The sequence below is a fragment of the Carassius auratus genome, unplaced genomic scaffold, assembly GCF_003368295.1.
Source record: "Carassius auratus strain Wakin unplaced genomic scaffold, ASM336829v1 scaf_tig00027603, whole genome shotgun sequence".
Lineage (NCBI taxonomy): Eukaryota > Metazoa > Chordata > Actinopteri > Cypriniformes > Cyprinidae > Carassius > Carassius auratus.
This window is the reverse complement of record NW_020525608.1, coordinates 100,172-105,935: the sequence shown is the minus strand read 5'-3', so window position 1 is coordinate 105,935 and position 5,764 is coordinate 100,172.

Sequence of the window (5,764 nt, the reverse complement as noted above, 5' to 3'; positions counted from 1 at the left end):
AATCTAAAGCCTGTGTCATCCTCAAGCGTTCATTGCATGAACATTTGTTAACATAAACTGATTCAAGTACTATGGCTAATCTAGTAGCTATTCAAGTGTTCATTGCAGCAGCATTTGTAAATATTTGACCACTTCATCGCAGATCCTTCCGGCCAAAAACACCCACAGACAGGAAGTGACCATCTGATTGACATGCAAAGCAGCCAACCACAGAATGTTTTGCTATTAACATTTAGGTATGAGTTTATCTAACCGCAGCAATATATTGAAACTGGAAAGCATGCAAAAGTTGTACAGAAAACTAAACAAATTGGGTAAAATACAAATCACAGATGCACAAATGCACACAGAATATCATACAAAGAGTTGCAACTAACCTGGCAAACTTTGGCAAATCTAGTTATTATTTCATCCTCAAGCATTCATTTCATCAACATCTGTAAACATCTTACTTTTACTTGCCATTTCATTGTGGCTTTATCTAAATAGATTACACCACTATAAAATGGACAAGAATTGGAAAAATAATGCAAATAATAATATGGAAAACACACACAGAAATAGTACAGAAAACATACACAAAAAAGTAATATAGTGTAAAATGTTGCAGGTTTATCTTTATAGCCTGTAATAGAAAAATAATACAAGTAATGATTATGTATAAATATATTGCATCGATGCTTAAGTTTACTTGCAGAAACGTACCTTAAACAAGCTATATGGTACAAAAATCTCATGCAAATAACCTGGCACTTCAAGCACAAAATGACTATTTTAAGTGTTCACTGCCTAAACTGCATGAAACCAACAAGAAAGACGTTTTCTGTGCAATATGCATCAGTGAGTGAGCATATTCATCCACAAATCGCATATATCCAGCAATATTTCCTCTGCATCTATTGCCCTTAATATTTATCTCAAGTGTTGTTTCTTTTTTTAATTTGGTTCTGCACAGAACTCCCTTGAGTTTTTTGACTCGGCTTTTGAATGCTAAACAACTTTAACCTTCGTTGCTCCATGAACTACACACACAGACCATGTAGTGTTACATGCAACATGCAACAGATATGAACCCTAAAATGGCTATGAATGTGAACATTTGTTCAATCAGGTATTTGCTCTTTCTCGCTCCACCTCTTCCTCCAGGCAGCTGCTGCCTGACTATCACAATATGTGTATAATTGGACCCGTGGAGTATTGCACATCTCCAGACCTCAGTGTTCATCAGCGCATCAGGAGTGGTCAAGGGCACATGCTGCTTTCCATTCATTAAAAACCAGCGTTCCCTCCAACATGCACCAGAGTTTCAGGTGCAGCTACTGATGTGGTGCACATTAGAGGTAAAGGAGAGGTGGCGAGGAATAACAATTACTGGTTTCACACGGTGTCGGTGCTTTTGCATCAAAACTGCACCGCAGGCGGCCGCTGGCACAAAGTGTGGAGCTCCAGGAAATACAGAACAATCTTGGACAGAATGAGCAGCTTTGTTTTTCTTCTGCCTTTAGGCTTATACATTTTGGTTTTACTTGGTGTATTATTAGTTTTACATTACAAACTACATATTTGAGAATAGTACTGATCAACTGGTAAAAGATAAAGGTTTTAAAATTTTACAACATTATGGTAAAACTTTGACTAAATTTAACTGTATGTATTTATTTCCTATTTCTTTATATTTGTAAGATGTTTGCAGGTGTAATTAAATAACCTCCGGTGTCATTGGATGATGTTTCCTTGACATTGATATTAAACGCTCATGATCGACACAGGTCGAGTGGATCACACTCACAATCATTTTTTAATTTCGCAAAAGCTCAATTTATTTTATTTATCCAAGCCTGGGCTTTTAGCAGGAAGTTTATAGAGATCTACTTATTATTTTGTTAAAAGGTATCCATCTTCAGAGGTTATTCGTTCATCTTTTCATTCTCATTTTATAACCAGATTTCACATTCAATCCTCAAATTAATGTAGAAACAACATTAAGAACATAAAGTATATTTTTAATATATGTGGCGAGACCCCCGACGACCCGATCTCTGGACACGGAATCTGGCTTTAGGGACGTGGAATGTCACCTCGTTGGCGGGGAAGGAGCCTGAGCTTGTGCGGGAGGTCGAGAGGTACCGACTAGAGATAGTCGGGCTCACCTCAACGCACAGCTTGGGCTCTGGAACCACACTTCTTGAGAGAGGCTGGACTCTCTACCACTCTGGAGTTGCCCATGGTGAGAGGCGGAGGGCAGGAGTGGGTTTGCTAATAGCCCCCCAGCTCAGCCGCCATGTGTTGGAGTTTACCCCGGTGAACGAGAGGGTCGCTTCCCTGCGCCTTCGAGTCGGGGATAGGTCTCTCACTGTCGTTTGTGCCTACGGGCCGAACGGCAGTGCGGACTACCCGGCCTTCTTGGAGTCTCTGGGAGGGGTGCTGGAAAGTGCTCCGACTGGAGACTCCGTAGTTCTACTGGGGGACTTCAACGCTCACGTGGGCAGTGACAGTGACACCTGGAGGGGCGTGATTGGGAGGAACGGCCCCCCTGACCTGAATCCGAGCGGTGTTCTGTTATTGGATTTCTGTGCTAACCACGGTTTGTCCATAACGAACACCATGTTCAAGCATAAGGGTGTCCACCAGTGCACGTGGCACCAGGACACCCTTGGCCGGAGGTCGATGATCGACTTTGTGGTCGTGTCATCAGACCTTCGGTCATATGTCTTGGACACTCGGGTGAAGAGAGGGGCGGAGCTGTCAACTGATCACCACCTGGTGGTGAGTTGGATCCGATGGCGGGGGAGGAAGCTGGACAGACTCGGCAGACCCAAACGTACTGTGAGGGTCTGTTGGGAACGTTTGGCCGAGCCCCCTGTCAGAGAGATCTTCAACTCCCACCTCCGGCAGAGCTTCGACCGGATCCCGAGGGAGTCTGGAGATATTGAGTCCGAGTGGACCATGTTCTCCACCTCCATTGTCGCTGCGGCTGCTCGGAGCTGTGGCCGTAAGGTCTCCGGTGCCTGTCGAGGCGGCAATCCCCGAACCCGGTGGTGGACACCGGAAGTAAGGGATGCTGTCAAGCTGAAGAAGGAGTCCTATCGGGCCTGGATGGCTTGTGGGACTCCGGAGGCAGCTGACGGGTACCGGCAGGCCAAGCGGACTGCAGCCCGGGTAGTCGTGGAGGCAAAAACTCGGGCCTGGGAGGAGTTCGGTGAGGCCATGGAGAAGGACCATCGGTTGGCCTCGAAGAGATTCTGGCAAACTGTTCGACGCCTCAGGAGGGGGAAGCAGTGCCCTACCAACACTGTTTACAGTAGAGATGGGCACCTGTTGACCTCAACTGGGGATATCGTCGGGCGGTGGAAGGAATACTTCGAGGATCTTCTCAATCCCACCGACTTGTGTTCCGTTGAGGAAGCAGTGGCTGGGGACTCGGAGGGGCACTCGTCCATCACCCGGGCTGAAGTCATCGAGGTAGTTAAAAAGCTCCTCGGTGGCAAGGCACCGGGGGTGGACGAGATCCGCCCCGAGTACCTCAAGTCTCTGGATGTTGTGGGGCTGTCTTGGCTGGCACGCCTCTGCAACATCGCATGGCGGTTGGGGACAGTACCTCTGGACTGGCAGACCGGGGTGGTGGTCCCTCTTTTCAAGAAGGGGGACCGGAGAGTGTGTTCCAACTATAGGGGGATCACACTTCTCAGCCTCCCTGGAAAAGTCTATGCCAGGGTACTGGAGAGGAGAATTCGGCCGATAGTGGAACCTCGGATCCAGGAGGAACAGTGTGGTTTTCGTCCCGGTCGTGGAACACTGGACCAGCTCTATACCCTTTCCAGGGTGCTGGAGGGTTCATGGGAGTTTGCCCAACCAGTCCACATGTGTTTTGTGGACTTGGAGAAGGCATTCGACCGTGTTCCTCGCGACATCCTGTGGAGGGTGCTCCGGGAGTATGGGGTCGGCGGCTCCCTACTTAGGGCTGTTCGGTCCCTGTACGACCGGAGCAAGAGCTTGGTTCGCATTGCCGGCAGTAAGTCAGACCTGTTCCCGGTGCATGTTGGACTCCGGCAGGGCTGCCCTTTGTCACCGGTTCTGTTCATAATTTTTATGGACAGAATTTCTAGGCGCAGCCAAGGGCCGGAGAGTGTCCGGTTTGGGGACCATACGATTTCGTCGCTGCTTTTTGCGGATGATGTTGTCGTGTTGGCATCCTCAGACCAGGACCTTCAGTGTGCATTGGGACGGTTTGCAGCCGAGTGTGAATCGGCTGGGATGAGAATCAGCACCTCCAAGTCCGAGGCCATGGTTCTCAGTCGGAAAAGGGTGGATTGCCCACTTCAGGTTGGTGGAGAGTTCCTGCCTCAAGTGGAGGAGTTCAGGTATCTTGGAGTCTTGTTCACGAGTGAGGGAAGGATGGAACGTGAGATTGACAGACGGATCGGTGCAGCTTCTGCAGTAATGCGGTCGCTGTACCGGTCTGTCGTGGTGAAGAAGGAGCTGAGCTGTAAGGCAAAGCTCTCGATTTACCGGTCAATCTACGTTCCTACTCTCACCTATGGTCATGAGCTGTGGGTCATGACCGAAAGGACAAGATCCCGGATACAGGCGGCCGAAATGAGCTTTCTCCGTCGGGTGGCTGGGCGCTCCCTTAGAGATAGGGTGAGAAGCTCGGTCACTCGGGAGGAGCTCAGAGTAGAGCCGTTGCTCCTCCACATCGAGAGGAGCCAGCTGAGGTGGCTCGGGCATCTATTTCGGATGCCTCCTGGACGCCTTCCCAGGGAGGTGTTCCAGGCACGTCTCACCGGGAGGAGGCCCCGGGGAAGACCTAGGACACGCTGGAGGGACTATGTCTCCCGGCTGGCCTGGGAACGCCTCGGGGTCCCCCCGGAAGAGCTGGAGGAAGTGGCTAGGGAGAGGGAAGTCTGGGCGTCTCTGCTTAGACTGTTGCCCCCGCGACCCGGCCCCGGATAAGCGGAAGATGATGGATGGATGGATGGATGTTTAATGTCATCCTTTTTGAAGGCAAGTATCATTGATTCCAATTCTACTGATGAACAGACATCACAGCAGATTTGGCTGCTATTTCTTTAAGAGCTGCCGCTGCTGAACGTGACACAGATCTGACATGCATGCTCGTAGTTTTATTCACACTTTAATATGAAATGATACAAGCCACAGTGTGCACCACTGTATTTGTGTGTGCAATTGAGAATCATGTGCTACAAGTACAGTATAACGGCCGTCAAGACAGGAAAGTACATTTTTACAGTCATATCGCCTGACAACATCACATCTGGCCACAGTTCTACTAAAGTTTACTAAAGTTCCTCCTTAACCTGCAGTATTTCTGTGCTAGTTTGACTCACACCTAGCGCTGAGGCAGAGTGAAGTGTGCGTCTGAAAAGTCTCCGGTTTGATGTGGTCGTAAAGATGTTCTCTGCCTGTGTTAACATGCTCATTTTGACAGCACTGATTTGTATCGTACAAACACACAGTGGTGTGGATCACTTGTGGATTATTGTGATGTTTTTGTCAGCTTTTTGGACTCTTATTCTGACGGCACCCATTTACTGCAGAGGATCCATTGGTGAACAAGTGATGGAATGCTACATTTCTCCATATCTGTTCCCATGAAGAAATAAGCTCATCTACATCAGGGAGGTGTCAGCTCATTTGTGTACCATAAAACAAATATATTTTCAATTATTGTAATTTGGGACTGTAAAAATGGCAACTGACTATAGTAAGTAGTAATTACACACTTCTAATTCGATACTTGGAG